This window comes from Schistocerca piceifrons, chromosome 5, assembly GCF_021461385.2.
Source record: "Schistocerca piceifrons isolate TAMUIC-IGC-003096 chromosome 5, iqSchPice1.1, whole genome shotgun sequence".
Taxonomy (NCBI): domain Eukaryota; kingdom Metazoa; phylum Arthropoda; class Insecta; order Orthoptera; family Acrididae; genus Schistocerca; species Schistocerca piceifrons.
In genome coordinates, this window is record NC_060142.1 from 424,369,468 (window position 1) to 424,391,115 (window position 21,648).

Sequence of the window (21,648 nt, forward strand, 5' to 3'; positions counted from 1 at the left end):
CGAGTTGGACTGCATTCATGTTCTGAAAAGTTTGAATGGCTGCGGAGGGCGATATGTTAACGTACGTTGTCATGCAAAGAAGGACGCTACTTAACAAAATACCTAGGCGTTTCTTTCGATAGCAGACTTCTGCTCGCTGCAAAACAAATCATTGTAACATTAACCGTTTACAGATTTCCAGACAATGTTCTGGAAGTTACCTGTGTGCCTCCAAAAAAACTGCGGGTTTCACTCTTCATGCAGAGGGTAGATTCCAGAATTTTTTTGTTTCATATCTGGGTATTTGGATTCTGTACTCTGGAGTTTCCTCTACGATGCAAGACAGTGAACCAATGTTTCATCTGCAATAATGACTCTTTTCAAAAACAATTCACGATTATTAGCACGACGATCCAGTGCCTGATGACAGATTCTCAAACGACTGCATGTGTGCCCACCATTATACCATTTTTTTTTTATTTTTGTTGTTGTTGACACGCATCTTGTACAGAATTTGTCAAAGTTGAACTTATTATGGATGATGTTGAATGCAGAACAGTCACTAAAGTGCATTTGGTTTGTCGTTTCGACAACAAGCCCTAGTCGGTAATTGAGAATCAAAATATGGATTTGCTCAAAATTATCTTCTGGAGTGGACGTGAGTAGACATGCTGCTCTCTTCTCTCGTTCACACTTGTTCGTCCGCTTTTGATTTCTTTTTTAATCCACTATGAACTCTTCGTCGTGGTAGAACATTTTCTCTGCACGAAGCGCAGACAAATGAGTGAAGTATACAGTGAAAAGATGAAGATCCACTAACACCATCGGGCAAAGTGACACTGAGCGTTTTATGCGACTGTGCTGTTAACAGATTATGATTGTAAAGAGCCTGTCGTCGCAGGAGGACACTACCGAACTCTCCTAATGCGGTTACTAGAGTCTGTCGAAGGACGTTTTTTTGCTCTCCTACAAAGTCTCAGCAGTTTCTGTACAAAGCATTGTCAAACACACTGTTTGCACTGTCAGATATCATGAACCCATTGACTTTTTCGCCTTTCTTCAGATGAAGGTACCATTGCATGGCAGGCATTACCAGGGTGAGTATGAGGTGATCTTCGAGATGGAAAGTGAAAGATGGAAGGAAATTTTGCATACTTTTTCATTTATTTGAGACTGGTTGTGTAATTAGAGAATGATAACGGTGGGGATTGCATTGAGAATGTTTCTGTTGAAGATCTTGATCCACAGTGTCTCCTAGTACGGATCATTATGTAGCTTCATTTCCCTTCTTTGATATGGTGATGGGCTCACTGTTTTCTGAATGCTTTTTGCGTTCTTGAGAAGACACAGCGAACTGAGTTGAGACAGGGCAAACAGAGATTGCTACAGAAAACTGCACTTTGCTAGGAGTGGAGACTGGAGGTTCCAGTGGACATCGTGGAATTGGGTCTGCTGAATACTCATGTTTTGCTGGCTGCCTCGGTTGATAGCGATCAGCCACTTTAGAAAACATGTGCTAACCTCAGGAGCTGTCGTTCCTTAGTTCAAAGGACCTCTGATCAGAGGATACAGCCTTAGGCGCGAAAATGCGGGATTGGCATATTCGTGACGTCACGAGCACAGAGCTGGAGCGAACGTCTTTCAGTAGTAGGAGCAAGTTTTGATATATGACTAGCATCTGATCGCGATGCAACGGTTGTGGGATTCTCTATGATGCAGTGAAACCTCGCTACCGGACGCAGAGTTTTATATTTTTCCTATTGGCGACTGGCACTGTTTGATGGAGAAACGTGAGGAGGGCGTAAGACTGAGCGAAAATTGTGGAGTCGGTGCTGAGACGTGCAGGAGGCGGCATCATGTCCAGGTCGAGATGCGGTGGGGGGAGCATCGACTCTGGGTCGAGAGGCGGTGGAGGGAGGGTCTACTCTGGGTGGAACTGGCCGTAGTGGCCGAGCGGTTCTAGACGCTACAGTCTGGAACCGCGCGACCGTTACGGTCGCAGGTTCGAATCCTGCCTCGGGTATGGATGTGTGTGATGTCCTTAGGTTAGTTAGGTTTAAGTGATTCTAAGTTCTAGGGGATTGATGACCTCAGCAGTTAAGTCCCATAGTGCAATATAAATGTGCTAATAGTAAACTGCAGGAGCGTCTATAGAAAGGTCCCAGAACTGCTCTCATTAATAAACGTTCACAATGCCCATAAACTAGGGACAGAGAGTTGGCTGAAACCAGACGTAAACAGTAATGAAATCCTAAACTCCGCTTGGAATGTATACCGCAAGACAGGCTGGACAGTGAAGGCGGAGGCGTGTTTATTGCTATAAGAAGTGCAATAGTATCGAAGGAAATTGACGGAGATCCGAAATGTGAAATTATTTGGGTGAAGGTCACGGTTAAAGCAGGCTCAGACATGGTAATTGGATGTCTCTATAGGCCCCCTGGCTCAGCAGCTGTTGTGGCTGAGCACTTCAAGGATAATTTGGAAAATATTTCGAGTAGATTTCCCCACCATGTTACAGTTCTGGGTGGAGATTTTAATTTGCCGGATATAGACTGGGAGGTTGAAACGTTCATAACGGGTGGCAGGGACAAGGAATCCAGTGAAATTTTTTAAAGTGCTTTATCTGAAAACTACCTTGAGCAGTTAAACAGAGAACCGACTCGTGGCGATAACATATTAAACCTTCTGGTGACAAACAGACCAGAACTATTTGAAACAGTTAACGCAGAACAGGGAATCAGCGATCATAAAGCGATTACTGCATCGATGATTTCAGCCGTAAATAGAAATATTAAAAAAGGTAGGAAGATTTTTCTGGTTAGCAAAAGTGACAAAAAGCAGATTACAGAGTACCTGACGGCTCAACACAAAAGTTTTGTCCCAAGTACAGATAGTGCTGAGGATCAGTGGACAAAGTTCAGAACCATCGTACAATATGCGTTAGATGAGTATGTGCCAAGCAAGATCGTAAGAGATGGAAAAGAGCCACCGTGGTACAACAACCGAGTTAGAAAACTGCTGCAGAAGCAAAGGGAACTTCACCGCAGACATAAACATAGCCAAAGCCTTGCAGACAAACAAAAATTACGCAAAGCGAAATGTAGTGTGAGGAGGGCTATGCGAGAGGCGTTCAATGAATTCGAAAGTAAAGTTCTATGTACTGACTTGGCAGAAAATCCTAAGAAATTTTGGTCTTATGTCAAAGCGGTAGGTGGATCAAAAAAAATGTCCACACACTCTGTGATCAAAATGGTACTGAAACAGAGGATGACAGACTAAAGGCCGAAATACTAAATGTCTTTTCCCAAAGCTGTTTCACAGAGGAAGACTGCACTGTAGTTCCTTCTCTAGATTGTCGCACAGATGACAAAATGTTAGGTATCGAAATAGATGACAGAGGGATAGAGAAACAATTAAAATCGCTCAAAAGAGGAAAGGCCGCTGGACCTGATGGGATACCAGTTCGATTTTACACAGAGTACGCGAAGGAACTTGGCCCCCTTCTTGCAGCGGTGTACCGTAGGTCTCTAGAAGAGCGTAGCGTTCCAAAGGATTGGAAAAGGGCACAGGTCATCCCCGTTTTCAAGAAGAGACGTCGAACAGATGTGCAGAACTGTAGACCTATATCTCTAACGTCGATCAGTTGTAGAATTTTGGAACACGTGTTATGTTCGAGTATAATGACTTTTCTGGAGACTAGAAATCTACTCTGCAGGAATCAGCATGGGTTTCGAAAAAGACGGTCGTGTGAAACCCAGCTCGCGCTATTCGTCCATGAGATTCAGAGGGCCATAGACACGGGTTCACAGGTAGATGCCGTGTTTCTTGACTTCCGCAAGGCGTTCCCCACAGTCGTTTAATGAACAAAGTAAGAGCATATGGACTATCAGACCAATTGTGTGATTGGATTGGGGAGTTCCTAGATAACAGAACACAGCATGTCATACTCAATGGAGAGAAGACTTCCGAAGTAAGAGTGATTTCAGGTGTGCCGCAGGGGAGTGTCATAGGACCGTTGCTATTCACAATATACATAAATGACCTTGTGGATGACATCGGAAGTTCACTGAGGCTTTTTGCAGATGATGCTGTGGTGTATCGAGAGGTTGTAACAATGGAAAATTGTACTGAAATGCAGGAGGATCTGCAGCGAATTGATGCATGGTGCAGGGAATGGCAATTGAATCTCAATGTAGAAAAGTGTAACGTGCTGCGAATACATAGAAAAATAGATCCCTTATCATTTAACTACAAAATAGCAGGTCAGCAACTGGAAGCAGTTAATTCCATAAATTATCTGGGAGTACGCATTATGAGTGATTTAAAATGGAATGATCATATAAAGTTGATCGTCGGTAAAGCAGATGCCAGACTGAGATTCATTGGAAGAAACCCAAGGAAATGCAATCCGAAAACAAATTTAAAACAGAATGATCATATAAAGTTGATCGTCGGTAAAGCAGATGCCAGACTGAGATTCATTGGAAGAATCCTAAGGAAAAGCAATCCGAAAACAAAGGAAGTAGGTTACAGTACGCTTGTTCGCCCACGGCTTGAATACTGCTCAGCAGTGTGGCATCCGGACCAGATAGGGTTGATAGAAGAGATGGAGAAGATCCAACGGAGAGCAGCGCGCTTCGTTACAGGATCATTTAGTAATCGCGGAAGCGTTACGGAGATGATAGATAAACTCCAGGAGAGACGCTCAGTAGCTCGGTACGGGCTTTTGTTAAAGTTTCGAGAACATACCTTCACCGAAGAGTCAAGCAGTATATTGTTCCCTCCTACGTATATCTCGCGAAGAGACCACGAGGATAAAATCAGAGAGATTAGAGCCCACACAGAAGCATACCGACAATCCTTCTTTCCACGAACAATACGAGACTGGAACAGAAGGGAGAACCGATAGAGGTACTCAAAAATGGTTCAAATGGCTCTGAACACTATGGGACTCAACTGCTGAGGTCATAAGTCCCCTAGAACTTAGAACTACTTAAACCTAACTAACCTGAGGACAACACACACATCCATGCCCGAGGCAGGATTCGAACCTGCGACCGTAGCGGTCGCGCGGTTCCAGACTGTAGCGCGAGAACCGCTCGGCCACCAGCGGCCGGCGGAGGTACTCAAGGTACCCTCCGCCACACACCGTCAGGTGGCTTGCGGAGTATGGATGTAGATGTAGGTTTGAACCAACTCTGGGTGGAGATGCAGTGGATCGATCAGCGACTCTAGATCGAGACACAGTGGGGTCGCTATCGACTTCGTCTGAGATGTGGTGCTGACCACAGCGACTTCCGAGTTTGGAGAGGTCCTGGCAACGGTGTTACAGTTGTGATAACACGTCCTCGTCTTCTCGAGAGAGCCTTCATGGCAGAGGCGTTCATCACGATGCACGGCAATTTAGTTACTCTGAGCACTCATAGCAAAATCTGCGATCTAGATCATTCTTATTCGGCGTTGGTGGAACTACGAGTATTTTTTATAAGTACATAGACCTGTTTATTTCTACAATGGTTTACATCTGTTCACAGCTTGAACATTTAGCTATTTTTCGACATAATCAATGTTTCTCTCGATGCATTTTTGTAGACCCTATGGCAGTTTTTGTCTGCCCATGTCATACCAGCTCGCCGCGATGCTCTTGAGAAAGTTATGAACCTCGTCTTTCACCTCGTCGTTGGAGCTGAATCGCTTTCCGGCCAAATGTTTTTTTAACTTAGGGAGCAGATGATAGTCACTGGGCGCCAAGTCAGGACTATAGGGTAGGTGGGTGATTATGTTCCACTGAAACTGTTGCAGGAGAACAATGGTTTACCGAGCGATGTGTGGGCGAGCGTTGTCGTGGAGAATGTATACGCCCTTGCTCAACATTCCTCTTCTCCGGTTCGGAATTGCCCGTTTGAGTTTTTTGTCTCACAGTACCTGTCAGCGTTAATTGTGGTCCCAGTGGGCATAAAGTCGGCCAACAATACCTCTTTCTGATCCCAAAAAACGGTTGTCATGACTTTACCGGCAGACTGTGTTTGCTTGACTTTCCGCGGTTTTGGCGACGAACGATGCCGCCACTTTCGTGATTGTTGCTTGGTCTCGGGTGTAAAGTGGTATGCCCAGGTTTCGTCACCCGTGACAATCGAGTCCAGAAAGTTGTCCTGTTCGGCTGCAAGGCGGTGCAGAAATCCGCGGGAAGCATCAACTCGTTGCCGCATGTAGTCCTCAGTCAGCATGCCTTCCGGTAGTGTAATGTTTCCGTTAAAATTCTGTAAGCGGTGCTTCGGGAGACCTCAGGGACCAACGTGCAGAGATCATCCAGGGCGATCCGCCGATCTTCACTCATGCTTTGCTCAACCTTCAACACTATCTCCCCAGAAATTGACGGTCTTCCGCTCCTTTGTTCGTCATGAATTTTGGTCCGACCAGCTGCAAACTCCCTACACTGCTTACGAACATTTTTGACATCCATGCACGACTCACCATACACTTCCGTTAACTGGCGATGGCTTTTAATCGGCGCAAAGCCCTGTGCGTTCAAAAACCGAATAACTGCATGCAATTCGCACTTGGCGGTAACATCCAACGGAAGCTCCATTCTCATCAGCTGCCAAGCCAAGACTGAGAGCCTTGGCGGGGCGTGCGCATGTTTACGCACAGCGTGTGAAGCACTCTTCATAACAGTGTGACCAACTGCCACACAGAGTTCTGTACTGATGAAAAAATAGGAGACCTTACTTTTGGGATTACCCTCGTATATACAATCGCCTATCTCAGGTTCAACGTGCATTGGCTGAATGTATGAACCATTCAGTCAGTCACCAAGCTTTCAGTCAGGAAATAACGAGTTCAGGAATTGAGTTTCAGGCCGTTATTTTGAGTTAACAGGGTGTAATTTCTCATGCAGTCGAGTAACACTGCAATCGATGTAATCACTAATCAGAGTTTTCGTACAGACAGCGTTATTCAGCTGTTTGATTGTCTCCTTTTCGAGAGTAGTGGTCATTTATGTTTTACTGGTTAAATTAGTGTGTGTAAATGAAAGATTATTTTTATCAGACACCTTCCTGTCACGTTAAATTATTGCGAAAATCCCCCTAGGGCCTAAAAAGTCGCGTTATCCGTTAGACTTCGTGCATGTTCAATTCATAGGAGAGGACGTAAAGGAGTTAATTCTCTGGCTTAGGGAAATTTTTCGTGGCGTGGGAATTTCGTAAACGTTTCCTGCAGAACCAACGTGCAGACATCTACAACCAGGATCTCCGTCAAGTCACTCAACAATGGGGAAAAAGTGGTTAGCATTGAAGGGTGAATATGTAGAAAAAGGCTCACGCCATCACCACATTATTAGTGACTTTTTCGAGGTGATAATTTCAACCTGGTACTAGCTCTCGTGTGCTTGTGAGGTTCTGATACTTCCATTATTGTCATCTTTCTGACTTCACTAAATGAGAGTAGTATGTAATTTCTTAAACGAGATGAAATTCTTTTCATTGTAAGGTGTTCATTTAAAATTAAGTCGGCATTTAGCTGTCTCCAACTGCCTTAAGGTTCAAATAATCTAGTTACTGCACTCCCTAAGTAGTCCACACAAATTTCGTGTTACTAGCAGAAGATTCCGTATCTCCTATATCGCGCTAAAGGTTTGGTTATATGTGCTTACAGTTCAAAACTATCCTGGCTTTACTATTAGTATTACAACGCAGAGGTCTAAATTTGTGAGATTTAAGAAATTTGTTTGCAAGAAATTTGGCCTTGTTTACTGGAAGTATTACTGTTAATGTCGCTGCTAACCTCCTGATTTGGCCAGTATAATTGTGCGTTTTTCATTTTGCTTAGAATATTATCAAGCACGTGTGCAGATATACACGGTCTAGTAACATTAATGTGACAACCGCCCATGTTCGACGTTAACGTGCAATATCCACTCACAGATGGCAGGTGGCAGAACTAGGAGTGGAGGGTACATAAAACGTGCCTGAGGGACGCGGAGAACAGTGCCGTCGTTGTAATGATGCGGAAACTGAGCGATTTATCTGGCCTCCAGAAGGGCATCATCATTGGGTTTCGGACCCAGGGTGGAAGGATTTCCGGATCGGCTAAATCTGTTAAATGCTCGGGTGGCTCCGTGGTTAAAGTGTACCGTGCCTGCCAAATTGACACTATCCAAAACTGGCGCCAGACCATAGATGCAGGGGTGAACGACGACTGACTTAATGTGTACGCGAGAGTAGACGCACTACGATGAGCAACTGACCGCCCAGATGAACCACGAGGCTACCAACAATATCTCCCCAACGACCTTTCAGCGAACGTTAGTCCCTATGGATATTCGTAGCAGGCGCCTGAGCGCCTAGTTCATGCAACTGTGCTACTCATCGGCGATGAATGCTACAATTTCCGCGCCAGTGCCACAACTGAAAGTCCACTGAGTGATGACAGGTGACCTTCTCAGCTGAATCACGTTTCACTCTCCATCGGTGTGAAACATCTGAAAGAGAACACCTTGCAACAATAGTCGGAAGGGTCCCTGCGTGATCTCGTCATTCTGGGCGGCACAATGGATCAAGAAAGGTATGCATCTATCCTTGGAGACCAAGTCAACCTCTAAGTGCAGTTTGTTTTTCCTGGGGGGGTGACATCAACCAGCAGGGCAATACAATATGTCACACTGCTCGCTGAGTACATGCGTTGTTCGAAGACCACCAGAAAGAGTTTACCGTACTTCATTGGCCAGTAAAAACCCCGAATTTAATAACAAACAAGAATTTGTGTAACCTCCTTGATCGCGCTGTTCGCACCATGGATCCTCAGCCGAGAAACATAGCGCAGCTGGCCACACGCTCCAGTCGTGGCTCCACATCCGTCCTGAACGTCACTGACTCTCTTCCAGCATGGGTCCCTGCGATCCTCGCTAAAAAAGGTGACTGTTCAGGCTTTTGGCAGGTGGTCATATTAATGTGGCTGACTCTCCGGAATTATGTTTAAGTGTCTGATTCGCATATCCATCACAAGTGAAGCTCTACGTTTTGTGACCTAGTAGGTGCTGAAACTTGTATGCGTTACAACGTCAGAAGCCTTTGTTTGCTGTAATAACAAAAGAAGTGATTGTGCTTACTGATGTCTATGTCATCGTAAGAAAATATTACAGACTGCCCCACAGAGCCATTACAGTTTTTTAATTTTTCAAATTTCAATGGTCTTTGATTAGTATTTCTGAATACGATTGGTCCGTTCGGCAGAAACTACACTCATGCTCATAAATTAAGGATAATTGTAGAATGTGGTGCCACACAAGGTGGCACTACACAAAACAGGCGCCAATAGCATAGGTACATAGGGAACACACACGACGCAGATCTGTGAGTCCACGGTATTGGTGATAAGTTGAGAAAACCGTCCCGAAACACATGTGGTACAAAACGCCACTGGTTTCTGCGGATGTACCCCGACATCAATATGGGATATGATAACCATGCACTCATACACAGGCCGTACAACGGGTTGGCATACTCTGGATCAGGTGGTCGAGAAACTGCTGGGGTATAGCCTCCCATTCTTACACCAGTGCCTGTCGGAGGCCCTGAAATGTCCTAGGGGTTTGAAGACGTGCAGCGATACGTCGACCGAGAGCATCCCAGACGTACTCGATGGGATTTAGGTCTAGAGGACAGGCAGGCCACTCCATTCGCATGGTATCTTCTCTTTCAAGGTACTCCTCCACGATGGCAGCTCTGTGGCTCCGTGCTCTTTCATCCATCAGGAGGAAGATAGGACCCACTGCACCCCTGAAGAGGTGGACATACTGATGCAAAATGACGTCCCAATATGTCAAAGACATACAGGGGGGCACGTGCACCAATCATAATCCCACCCCACACCATCAAACCACGACCTCCATACAGGTCCCTTTCAAGGACATTAAGGGGTTGGTATCTGTTTCCTGGTTCACGCCAGATGAAAAGTCGGTGAGAATCACTGTTCAGATTATACCTAGACTCGTCCGTGAACATAAGCTGGGACCACTGTTCCAATGGCCATGTACTGTGTTCTTGACACCAGGCTTTACAAGCTCTGCTATGACCAGGAGTCAGTGGAATGCACCTTGCAGGTCTCCGGGCGAATAAACCATGTCTGTTTAGTCGTCAGTAGACTGTGTGTCTGGAGACAGCTGTTCCAGTGGCCTGGCAAGGTCCCGAGCAAGGCTACCTGCAGTACTCTGTGGCCGTCTGCGGGCACTGATGGTGAGACATCGGTCTTCTTGTGGTGTTGTACACTGTGGACGTCCAGTACTGTAGCGGTGGGACACGTTTCCTGACTGCTGGAATCGGTACCATAACCTTGAGATCACATTTTGTGGCACACGGACGGCCTGTGTTTCGACCTGCTGTGTTTGACCAGCATCCAGTCGCCCTAGTATTCTACCCCTCATAACGTCGTCAATATGTGTTCTTTGAGCCATTTTCAATACACCGTCTCTATTAACATGTCTGAAAACGTCTGCACACTTACTCTCTGCACGTTACTCTGACATGCACTAACACACCACTGCGTATGTGGACTGCTGCCAGCGCCACCGTGTGACGACCGCAGGTCAAATGCACCACATGGTCATATCTCGAAGTGATTTAAACCCGCAAACCGCCCACCAGACGTTGTTTCACCATGTATCAGCACTATCCTTAATTTATGAGCATGAGTGTAGATCATGTGAAGTACGACCGGTAAGTACTGTGCCACTCTTACACTGTTAAGTGAAAATACGAATAAACACTCTTGAAACTGATTAGGAAATAGTCCGTCGTATATAATCTACAAGCTGCAGCAACGTTTTCATTACAAAACTCGTACCATATCGGCATATTCGTCATTTGCAAATACGTGCACCATGATTTAACGATACAGCAGAAGTGGACAACAAACCACAATCACAACTGAAAAACTGAATTCAGTAAATTCAAGCACAGCTTCAGCTTCAAAACAAAACTGACAATCGATAAATACATTGGGTCGACAAAAGACATTGGGTACCTTCTAACATCGTATCGGATCTCCTTTTATCCGGCATAGTGCAGCAGTTCGACGTGGAATGGACTCGATAAGTCGTTGGAAGTCCCCTGCTGCTGCTACAGTCGTCCATAAATGCGGAAGTGTTGACGGTGCAGGATTTTGTTCAAGAACAGATCTCTCTATTATGTCCTACAAATATTGGATGGGATTCATGTCTGGCGATGTAGGTTACCAGATCATTCGTTCGAATTGTCTAGAATGTTATTCGAACCAATCGCGAACAATTGTGGCCCAGTGACACGTGGCATTGTCATCCATAAACTTTCATAGTTGTTTGGGTATATGAAGTACATGAGTGGCTGTAAATGGTGTCCAAATAGCTGAAAGTAACTATTCCCAGTCAATGATCGGTTCTGTTGGACCAGAGGATCCAGTCATTCCACTTACACACAGCCTGCACCGTTATGAAGCCACCACCAACTTGCACAGTTCCTTGTTGACAACTTGGGCCCATGGCTTAGTGGGGTCTGCGCCACCCGGAAGCCTAACGTCAGCTCTTACGAACTGAAACCGGAACTCATCTGACCGGGCCACGGTTTCCAATCGTTATAGTGACCGACAGATACGGTCACGACCTCAGGAGACGTGCTGCAAGTGCTGTCGTGCTGTTAGCAATGGCAGTCGCATGGTCGTCTACTGCTGTAGCCCATCACCGCCTCATTCCTCTGCACTGTCCTAACGGAAACGCCCATCATACATCCCACATTGATTCTGCGGTTATTTCACGCGGTACTGCTCGTCTGTTAGCACTGACTACTGTACGCAAACGCCGCTGCTCTCGGTCGTTAAGTGAAGGCCGTCGGACCCTGGGTTGTTCGTGGTGAGAGGCAATGCTTCAAATTTTTTAATCTCGCCACATCTTGATATTGTGGATTCGGCAATACTGAATTCGCTAACGATTTCCGAAATTGAATGTTCCGTGTGTCTAGTTACAAGTACCATTCCGCGGTCAAAGTTGGTTAATTCTCGTCGTGCAGCCATAAACACGTCGGGAACCTTTCCACAAGAATCATCTTAGTACGAGTGACAGATCCGCCAATGCCTTGCTCTTTTATAAATTGTGTACGCCTTTCTGCGGCGATCTATAAACAGGGTGTTAGGAAACCCCACTACAGTTTTTTAGGACCTCTAGAGGGGATTAAGGAGGTAATATTTTGAATTGGCACCCATGTCCGGAAACGTACCGTTTCCGTGCTACAACAATCTGAAAACATGCTGGTAACGCGAAAAATAACTGATTAGGTGTGACCCAGTGCATCACTTGTTTTACAATCCCATACATAAAGAAATTGCCCCTGTACTCCTACACGGATTCTCTTCAACGCGTTGCAGTACTGCTGGAACGTCCCCTTTGAAAAATTAGGAATGACTGTGCTGGTAAATTACTTACGTTATTTGATTTTCAAACAATTGATCAAAACTCAACGTACTCAAACAGTTTTCTCTTTACTTATTCTGATCATCACTAAACTGAAACAATATTTTTAGCGCAACGCAATCTGACTTTCAACAATCCCTACAAAAGAATGGCCCTGACTAACAATAACCTATACTTTTCATGAATCACTTACCTCACAAAAATCTTCATTACTCGAACTACTGCGATACAGCGAGCGCCAATACTGCCAGCTAAATAAAAGATTCTAACTACTGATAGGCATAGTTAGCAAATGAAAGATTTTGATAGAGAACAAACAATGTATTTACCTTAATAATGTTCAAAAGTCATCATATATATATATATATATATATATATATATATATATATATATATATATATATCAATTCATAACATCCATCTTAACAAATTTCCTTTTTCTGGCGGACACACGTCCATATCGTCCACTTATAGTAACTTCTCAAATCTCTGGCACCTCTCTCTCCACATCCACCACTGCTGGCTTCTCACCTCCCAACTGCCCAACGCTACGCGATGTTCACTTCCAACTGCCCAACAGTACACAAGCGAATATTCCAACAATGGGTCCAACCAGCCACAGACTGCAGACAGCGCAGTCAGCGATTTTCATACAGAGCGCTACGTGGCGTTACCAACATAAAAACCTAAACAGCCTACTTACACCGCCTCTTCCAATTCGGGTCGCGGTGCCTCCTTGGACACCACAGTCACGCCCGCTGACGGTGAAGGTACCCTTTCTTGAAGCCGTTACGTAACTGCGCCAAAAGGAGTAAGCTATGGAGTCAGAAGTCGCGGAGAACCATCTTGATAGATGTCGAGCAGCTCTTCCATTACCGCGAGCTTCACCATTCAGAAGAATCATGTCGGGGTATTCTATAAACGTGTACCCAAACATGTTGTTCTAACACTCACGTGAAAGAGACTCGAACCATGTCACAGCCGACGGATAAACGTAAAATGACATCAGCCGATCCGACAACAATCTCCCACCATGACTTCTCTGTTGCATACCAACCTAGAAAACATGTTCAAACGGCTTTAGCACGGAAACGGTTCGTTCCTATTCAAAGTATTATGTACTCTCCCTCCCCACTGCAAGTTCTCTAAGTTCGTCACGGGAATTTCCGAACACGCCGTTGGCGCATATCGCTATCCCATGACTTTTGTGACGTCACTGTAAATCCTTAGCTACTGGAGTACCAATATGCGTAATAAAATTGTCTCTGCATCCAACCGTATTTCTGCAACCAATGAAAAATTGGACACCGGTTGTATAGAATGCTTTATTCAAATTAGTCTTTAATACCATCTAAAATTTCACTATTCAAGTTTGCTTCTGGAGGAAGCGCTACCATCATAGCAGACCTAACAACTCAAATCACTTAAGAAAGGCAAGTTTTCCGGTCCAGATGGTATACCAATCAAGTTTCTCTCAGAATATGCAGACACAGTAGAGTCTTTCTTAGCAATCATATACAACCGCTCACTTGATGAATGGTCTGTTCCTAAAGACTGGAAAGTAGCACAGGTCACACCAATGTCCAAGAAGGGAAATAGGAGTAACCTATTGAATTACAGACCCATATCACTGACCTCAATTTGCAGTAGGATTTTGGAGCATATACTGTACTCGAACATTATGAATCACCTTGAAGAAAATGCCTTATCGATACATAACCAAAACAGATTCAGAAAATATCGTTCTTGTGCAACACAGCTAGCTCTTTCTTCCCATGAAGTAATGAGTGCCGTCGACAAGGGATTTCAGATCGTTTCCATATTCCTAGATTTCCAGAAGGCTTTTGATACCGTTCCTCACAAGCGACTATTAATCAAATTGCGTGCATGTGGAGTATCGTCTCACTTGTGTGACTGGATTCGTTATTTCCCCTCAGAGAGGTCACAGTTCGTAGTGATAGACGGTAAATCATCGAGTACAACAGAAGTGATATCTGGAGTTCCGCGAGGTAGTGTCATAGGCCCTCTGCTGTTCCTGATTTATATAAATGATCTAGGTGATGATCTGAGCAGCCCCCTTAGATTGTTTGCAGATGACACTGTAATTTACCGTCTAGTAAAATCATCAGACGATCGATTCCAATTACAAGATGATCTAGAGAGAATTTCTGTATGGTGCGAAAAGTGGCAATTAGCACTAAACAAAGACAAGTGCGAGGTCATCATCATGGGTACTAAAAGAAATCCCATAATTTTTGGGTATACGATAATCGCACAAACCTAAGGGCTGTCAATTCGACTAAATACCTAGGAATTACAATTACGAGCAACTTAAATTGAAAGACCACGTAGATAATATTGTGGGGAAGGCGAAATAAAGACTTCGCTTTGTTGACAGAACACTTAGAAGATGCGACAAACCCACTAAAGAGACAGCCTACATTACACTAGTCCGTCCTCTGCTTCAATATTGCTGCCCGGTATGGAATCATTACCAGGTAGGATTAACGGAGTACATCGAAAAAGTGCAAAGAAGGCAGCTCGTTTCGTGTTATCACGCAATAGGGGTGAGAGTGTCACTGATATGATAAGCGAGTTAGGGTGGCACTCACTGAAACAAAGGCCGTTTTCTTTGCGACAAGACCTATTTACGAAATTACAATCACCAACTTTCTCTTCCGAATGCGTAAATATTTTGTTGACACCCACCTACGTAGGGAGAAATTATCATCATGATAAAATAAAAGAAATCAGAGCTCGAACGGAAAAATTTGGGTGTTCTTTTTTCCCACGCGCCATTCGGGAGTGGGATGGTGGAGAAGTAGTATGAAAATGGTTCGATGAACCCTCTGCCAGGCACTTAAGTGTGAGTTTCAGTGTAACCATGTAGATGTAGATGTAAATGTAGAACAAACAAGAGGCATAAATCAATATATCGTGCGATTATATTCTAATTGTAATTACTTACATCATGAGAGCCTCATAATCTATAATAATAATAATTAAAGCATAACGACTCATTTCTCTGCTAACTGAACCATCATCTTAGCTTTTCTCGCTTCTAAATATTTTCCGCGGTTACAAAAATAACACTATGTAGTTACTGATACTTTTCTTGATTATTTTGGGAATCGTGCAATAGTAAAAGTAATTATTCATTGAGTTTGGCCTCAAAGCATCATTTTACTCTTTTTGATTGATACGTGATAACAGCACTCGTCGCCTGACTCACACAGTATTGTACATCCATCCATCCATCAGCTTTCCAGTAACACGCACCTACGATAAACATTGGCACGCATACAAGTGATGAGTAAAAGCCCTCTCGCGAAACATCACTTTAGGCCATCGAGTTCGTTTAAATTCAAGAGGGCAGAGCCAGGAAATTGAATTAACGCCGCTGCTAAAATGGACAGCAGTAAATTACGCCGCTCTTGGAGAGGTGTACATTTTGTTGTTGAATACTAGATCAATAACGTAGCTGGAAAGCACAATGAAGCTATACTGAAAGGGAAAAAAGCAAATTAAAGGATGTAATATGAAATGACAAAGATCAACAACACATTTCCCCGGTGAACAGTAGTAAATTAACGCGGACTGTTAGCGTTATCTCGAGAGCGGAGTCTTCCCTACACGTGATGTAGTACGAAGCCACCTACTAGAAGGAGCATTTAAAGTGATTAATAAATTTTTGAGTTTAGGAGGAACAGAGAATTTGAGAAGCAAATTTAACCCTCAATAAGTTTAGAAAAAAAAGTACAGGAAACATGGGCTGCCTTTGTGGGTGTGGAGAATTTCATAATGCGGAATGGAATAAAATATCTTCATTTCAGATACAGTGTGGTATCGACTACAGCAATAGAAGGGCAATGTATTCTGTGTAAGCGAATTGGGTTGGTCAACACTAACAGGACATAATGACAAAAGCTGAAAGGAAAGTTTGCTTATTGTCGATACTCGTAGTTAATTACGACGTGGGACAAGTAAAGAAATACTCCAATATGGGAGTGGATTGCCACGGACAGAAAATCCGCGCGATGTGGTTCGATGATGGCACAGCAATAATCATTGAAAGCGAACAACAGTTGAGTCGTGTACTGAATGAAGTGGAACGGCTGCCAGTTATAACGTGCCTATAAACAGAAGGAAACGTAAGGAAACGGTTTGCACAGCAGGTGAACAAATCGAATGACTAAAAACGAAAAATGACTGACGCGCTCTTGAAGATATCGACGAATTTTGTTGACTAAGATGCAGAATGAATTTTCTTCCAGCAATGCAACAGCCACTGGGAAAGGAGAAGAATATGCAGTTTTTGTGGTTGCGTAATAACGAGAATGCAAAAAAGAAGCCAAGATTAAGGTTAAAGCGCGCTGTGATCTATGTTGCAAATATTCTACTCCACATTTTAGAAATACATATAACTCGATGTTTTGATGACTTGAATTTTTATCCAACAATTTTCTTTCGACGTCTTGTACTTTGAGTGTAATTAGAGATGATGTTTTCACTGTTGAGATAACATTAACGGAAAAACTTTTCAGAACTATTGATTTTCTCATCTACCGGTATCTGAAATGTTAGTTGTTCCGTTGTCCGTGCTCCGTAAAGGCAACTATTTCTCTTTCAGATACTCATGGAAAAACACTCGTAGTACAAGATAGTAACCAGCTGCACAAGCATCGCAGTCTATGATAAAAAAAGCAAGCGAAAGAAGAATTAATAGGCAACAAATGCACAAAATCCATTAACCTAGGTAAGTGCGGCCTGAATAAATTACCATTACACAATTACAGAGAATAAAGCTTGAATGCGAGAAGAAACTAACCCACAGAGACATGACACTGAGTTTTCCTACTTATAAGTTTGTCTGTATTGCTTGAAACTGAGCATATCAAAATTCACATTTTCCGTTCATCAATAATTATTTATAGCCCAAAAATACAGTAAAATTACAGTCGCCCTCTAAAATACATTAGTTGTCTGAAGAATCTCAGCTTCAGATTACCAAATCTGAAAAATTAATTGGGTTACTTTTACAACAGTCCAGCTTTCATCAATAACTTGTTTTTAAATGAACTTAGGTACATATTTACCTCAACATGAATTTCTTGTTGCATTTAAGGTTTACTAATAATATCTGGGATCAAATCAAACCGACTCTAATCAAGCGTTGGTATCGACAGCTGTATTCACTTCTATCCGACTTCATCTTCCTCTTGCTCGTTGTTTCCACATTGACTGTGTGTTTCAAGATTACGGCCCACTGCGTGATGGTTTCCAGGGATGTAAGGGAACAAGGACGTACAGTCACTGCGTTCATAGCGGCAATCTTTTTGCAAACAGGATGCAAGCAAACTACATTTTGCAAGTGTGAAAAAGCTATGATGGAGTTTTGAAAGCTCTTCGTGTTTTGTGGTCCGAGATTGCCCAGTATCTCGTTCATAACCTCAACTTACGAAAAGCCAATGGAGAGTACTTTTCTTTAAACTGGATAATGCCAGGCTTCCCGGGTTTGTCCTTCATGACAGAAATTCTGTGAAATCTCATCTTATGCCCGGATGTGCACGTCTTAGAAAGACGCGATTTTTGAAGCATTCCCTGAAGTGATTTTTTGGGCCACATACACATAACACTACAAGTGTTGTTACATGTGTGGATATCGAAATTGTGCACCCAAAGTTGCATGAAATAGAACGAAACTTCAGTAGTATCTCGGGTGTCGCAAGAGCTTTCTGAAAATCGGTTGTTATTAAACAAAAGTCTGATTCTTCTTTGTGCCTTCAGCTCGATACTGGATGAGAAGACTATAGCGAGTTGCGATTAGAGTTGTATGTAGGCGAATATCCAGAATTATTATGTTCTGTTGTTTGGATATCTACACATCACACACCTTTCTTGTGAATACCATTCCGTATGTATTATATCCGACACTCGACTAATTATTATTTTCGTTATCATGTTTGTAAAATAGATGCACTTCATTTACAGATTACACAGAACGAAACTATTTCCTTGACGATATCATCCTACAAGGAAAATAGTTTTATATGGTCAGTTGCTGCATTTTTTATTTCGATGAACTATTACTTTTATTTGACTTGTTCCACATCATTATAATGTATCGTGCAAAATGATTAATGTAACATGTTACTTACTACTACTACTACTACTGCTGCTAACTTTACCATGTTTTTTTGTTTGTTTGTTTTTGTTTTGGCTATCTTGGACAGAAGACTTACAGGCTTCATTTTCGTGAGATTTGTCACCGGAATATTCAATGACAAATGTCAGATGCTTGTGTACTTCGGTCTCTTCTGGCAGTAGATAAACGCTACCTGTTTTTTTCCAGATTATAGGTACCTAATTTAATAAACACAGTGCAGAGATCGTTCTTACCTTTCACCGTAACTGTGTGATATCCCGCCAACTGAGGTTAGCTTTCATAGAATTCGCAGCACAGTCGCAACCCCTTAATCCGTTTCCAGGTTGGAACAGTTTTGTTAGTTTTTCACTCACGTAGTCTAATCACAAGTTTTTCCGTGCTTTTTCCTTTCTTTTCTTCGAGTCATCGTCATTACTTGCACGTTATCTAGATTTCTGACAACTACTAGGCATAAAATATTCTTTACTATCGTCCATGATGTCAACACTAAAACATGTGACTTGCAGCACATGTACTATTGGCTACCATGATAGCTGATGTAATGTTACCTCTTGGCTTAGCTCCCTCTCCCAATGCCAGACTGAATTCCAAAGGTATTCCAAGATCCGTCTATTGTACAGTGAGAGAGTAAATGTGGATAATAATTATTCATATACTGTAGGATAACAAATATAGAACAGTAACATCCAAATTGCCAATAAGTCATTTTAGCAAGCTGTGGGTTAGATTCGTCTCGCATTCCAGCACACAAGTTACAATGGATCAGTTGGTCACGTGATTTTTCCGACCCGAAAACGTCATATTAAAACTTCTGCCAGCGAAAAGTTGATGTGACTTGAACTATATCTCTGTAATCACAGACGGTTGGCAAACGAACTTTGCTATTTGAAATACCAGGTTTACAAGTATCAAAAAGGAATTTGGTTGCAATAATTACACGCCTGTTGTTTGAAACTGAGAAACAATATTTTATTCAAAACAATCTCCATTGCTATTCATACATTTCTCCCGGATCTCCGGCAGGCTGTGAATGTCACCCCAAAAAAACTTTTTCATTTGAAGCGAACCAGTCAGAGAGCCATTTTCGTACATTTTCATACAAATTGAAGTGTTGTTCAGCGAGAGCATGTCCCAGTGATGCAAACAGATGATAATCGGAAGGAGCTGAGTCTGGAGAATAAGCCGCATGCCCTATGTTTCCCAAAAACGCCTCGATTGTTTTCCTGAACCATTTTGCTGCGTGTGATGCGTCGTTATCATGGAGCAATAACTGTGTCGCCTTTTCATATTTCGGCCGTTTTTCAGGTAATGCTCGATTTAAATCGATCATTTTCTGTTGGTAGCGAGCAATGTTAACGGTTTCACCAGGTTTTAGTACCTCATAATAGACGACACCCTTTTGATCCCATCAGATACAGAGCATTGTCATCTTTCCAAAGCAATTTGGTATTGCAGTAGAAATCGATGGTTTACCTGGATTCACCCATGATTTATGACGCTTAGGATTCTCAAAATATATCCATTGTTCATCACCTGTTAGTATTCGATTGAGAAACGACTATCCTTTGTATCTGGCTAGCAGCATTTCGCAAGTGGTCTTTCGATTTGTTTGCTGTCTTTCATTCAGTTCATGCGGAACCCATTTTATCACTTTCTGCACCTTTCCCATGAGAGACGGAGTGATTGTGTGGGTCAAAGGGAAAGAGGAGGGATTGAGAGGGTGAGTGAGTTACTGAGCGTCATTTCTTTGTAGATTTGCTTCTGCCGATGTGACAACATTTTAGCCCTTTCATCCACATTGCTGATAACATCGCCGTTGAGCGTCCGTAAATCTCAAACACACACACACACACACACACACACACACACACACACAAAAACGAATGTGGCGCTGCGGAAGAATGATGAAGATTAGATGGGCAGGATATCATGCAACGAATAAGGAGGTACTGCGTAGAAATGTGAAGAAATGAAATTTGAGGCACAGCTTGACTAAAACCGAGGATCGGTTGATAGGACACATTCTGAGACATCAAGGAATCATTAGTATACCGGGTGGTCCATTGATCGTGACTGGGCCAAATATCTCATGTAATAACCGTCAAACGAAAAAACTACAAAGAACGAAACTTGTCTAGCTTGAAGGGGGAAACCAGATGGCGCTATGGTTGGCCCGCTAGATGGCGCTGCCATAGGTCAAACGGATATCAACTGCGTTTTTTATTTTAGGAATCCCCATTTTTATTACATATTCGTGTAGTACGTAAAGAAATGTGAATGTTTTAGTTGGACCACATTTTTCGCTTTGTGATAGATGGCGCTGTAATTGTCACATACTTATGGGTCACAATTTTAGACGAACAGATGACAGAACGTAGGTGCGTTTGAACATTTTATTTCGGTTCTTCCAATGTGATACATGTACCTTTGTGAACTTATCATTTCTGATAATGCATCCGTGATTACCTGTAAATACCACATTAATGCAATAAATGCTCAAAATGATGTCCGTCAACCTCAATGCATTTGGCCTTTACGTGTAACGACATTCCTCTCAACAGCGAGTAGTTCGCCTTCCGTAATGTTCACACATGCATTGACAATGCGCTGACGTATGTTGTCAGGCGTTTTCGGTGGATCACGATAGCAAATATCCTTCAATTTTCGCCTCAGAAAGAAATCCGGGGAATTCAGAAACGGTGAACGTGAGGGCCATGGTATGGTGATTCGACGACCAATCCACCTGTCATGAAATATGCTATTCAATACCGCTTCAACCGCGCGCGAGCTATGTGCCGGACATCCATCATGTAGGAAGTACACCGCCATTCTGTCATGTAGGGAATATCTTGTAGTAACATCGGTAGAACATTACGTAGGACATCAGCATACACTGCACCATTTAGATTGCCATCTATAAAATGGGGGCCAATTATCCTTTCTCCCATAATGCCGCACCATCATTAACCCGCCAAGGTCGCTGATGTTCCACTTATCGCAGCCATCGTGGATTTTCCGTTGCCCAATAGTGCATATTATGCCGGTTTTCGTTACCGCTGTTGGT